General features: G+C 44.1%; 1 non-coding gene and 1 pseudogene across 1 annotated transcript; both read left to right on the forward strand.

The window, feature by feature from the left end:
• The first annotated feature begins 443 nt into the window (after window positions 1-443).
• Window positions 444-598, forward strand: LOC143306479 (5.8S ribosomal RNA). The gene has a single exon (XR_013063854.1). It is a non-coding gene; the product is annotated as a 5.8S ribosomal RNA (ribosomal RNA).
• A 1733-nt stretch (window positions 599-2331) lies between these two features.
• The window catches only part of LOC143306467 (large subunit ribosomal RNA), a 3603-nt pseudogene continuing 3434 nt past the window's right edge, over window positions 2332-2500 (forward strand).

Consider the following 2500-nt stretch of genomic DNA (forward strand, 5'->3'; position numbering starts at 1 on the left):
TCGTGCGTCCGCCTGATCGATGTGTGTTGTTTACGGACCGGCTGAGAAGCGACGATAGCGAGTCTTTGAAAAACTATGTGTCCATTAGTTAGACCGATCGTCGCCGGCCGTGTGTCTGTTCGAATCTCGCAACCCACGATTCAGCGACAGGACGCGCGCTCGCATTCCTTGTGTGCGTTCGTACTTTTCAAGGTTTTTAAATGTACTTTACGCCCGACCGTCGAGAGGAGCGTGCCACTGGGCGTTTCTCCGACGGTTTCCGTCCTTGGACGCGATCGTGTCGTCAACGATCGAACAAACAAACAAATACGTTGGCGACGCCCGAATTCGCTCTCCCGCACGCGCCGGGTGGGAGAGTGATGTGGGTATCGAATGTGATGCGTGTTAATAATGAAAATAACACTCTAAAGATCTAAAGAGTTTGAAATACAAAATTTTACGATTACCCTGAACGGTGGATCACTTGGCTCGTGGGTCGATGAAGAACGCAGCTAATTGCGCGTCAACGTGTGAACTGCAGGACACATGAACATCGACATTTCGAACGCACATTGCGGTCCACGGATACAATTCCTGGACCACGCCTGGCTGAGGGTCGTTTTCTTAACAAAAGACTGCTTGCGTTTGCTTCTCGAAAAAAGAGTAATTCATTTCTTTCTAAACATCTCGCCGTCGTTCAACGAAAGTAGAACGTTTCGGAGCGGGATTATCGAACGAAATTGAAAGAATGAATGAACGATAAACAAAGAAAGAGTCGCAACGTACGAGCGATAGTTGGGCAGTTCGTCGGCGTTTGTCGTGGAAACGATGTGACGAAAATCGCAACCGATACACTAAATGCAGGCCGTTAAAGGAGAGAAACAAATTTCGAAATATCTCTTCGAACTAGCGCAAGTGCGTCACGGCGCGCGAGTCGTTCGTTAAAATTTATAAACGACCGCCCGTGAAAGCACCGAGTTCTCGGAAGATAATCTATAAAGATTCTCCATCCTGCTGGAAGTTATCGGATCGGCGCGATTGTTCACTTGTAGAAATCCACGCTCCCGACGTTGCCAGAAACGATATTTACGAAAGGTGTGTCAAAAATAAACGAAAGAAGCTCTCCTATAAATTTAGAAAAAGCAAACGAGTGAAATGTTTGAGATGATAATTTGCTGAAATGCAAGCTCGAATAGCCCCAGGGTTTCGAATGATTCCCCGCGCTTTATACATCTCTCTGTTTACAAACGGTGTATAAATGAAAGATCGCTTCAGATGGGTCGTCGCTGTTTGACGCGCGATGCTGTTCCTTTTTTTTTGTCTGTCTGTGCGTTTAGCTTCGCTAAACAAGTTAAATGGTTAAAAAGCGTCGAAAAAGCGAATACACACGCGACAAGACAAATCTAACGAGTAAAGGAACGCTCCGCTCCAAGATAAAAATGGTTGTTTACAATCAATACAGCGTTTCGGTACCCCTGATCGTAGTCTGAAACTGTGTAACAAAAGAGAGGAAAGCGAATGGTGAAGGAACTTCGAAGCCTCCGTGGCGTGGCTAGAACTTGTGATAAAAGTATGTTTGCAGCAATTATGCATGCTCCCGTTAAAACAGCATTTCAATGTCTCGCATGGCTTAAAGCTCTAGGAGGCTTCAACATTTAGAATACATACGGACTACTTCGTTTGTTAAAGATAAGCGAAGACCGCGCGACCATCGCTCGGTCGTCCAGTCCTCGAAAGTTTTGTTGCGTTCCAAAGAAGAGATAAATGGGGTTTACCCTTGCGCTAAGGGGAGAAGAAGAGAAAAGCAGTTGTTAAATCTAAGAGGTGTGTGGAGTACATCGCGTGTTGGTTAAAATTGTTAAATGAAGTATACGCGAAATGTTCTCTCGCTCTTGCTTTTCCTCTTGCTTCCGTGGCGCTCGAAAAGAAGGGATGATAAATAAAGAAACCTATTCGAAATCTCTTGTGGAACAAAAAATAATACGGACGGACGTTAAAATTGAACCGAGACGAAATGGATCGTCTTGCGAGTTGTCTTCGCTTTGAAATTGTTAAAAATTGATAAAAGCAATACGACGAAGCTGCAGTCCGCAAAATGTTTGAAGCAAAAAGGAAATAACACGAAAATTATGGGAACGTCGTGTCTCAACTTTTTTTTCCCTCTTGTGCTCGTTTCATCGAACGATAAATACAAACATTTTGAAACGAGAGAGGAGGAAAAATTGAATATGCGAAAGGTTGATTCACGCACAGTTTCTCTACGTGTTTGCTTTTTTGCTTCTTTTCGTTTATTTTTTTTTTTTTTTGCATCGAGCATCATTATTCACCTTTCGATGAAACCAAAGAAATTGACGACCTCAGAGTAGGCGAGATTACCCGCTGAATTTAAGCATATTATTAAGCGGAGGAAAAGAAACTAACTAGGATTTCCTTAGTAGCGGCGAGCGAACAGGAATGAGCCCAGCACTGAATCCCGCGGTACCGCCGCTGGGAAATGTAGTGTTCAGGAGGATCCGTTTAT

This window comes from Osmia lignaria, unplaced genomic scaffold (assembly GCF_051020975.1).
Source record: "Osmia lignaria lignaria isolate PbOS001 unplaced genomic scaffold, iyOsmLign1 scaffold0011, whole genome shotgun sequence".
NCBI classification, from domain to species: Eukaryota; Metazoa; Arthropoda; class Insecta; order Hymenoptera; family Megachilidae; genus Osmia; species Osmia lignaria.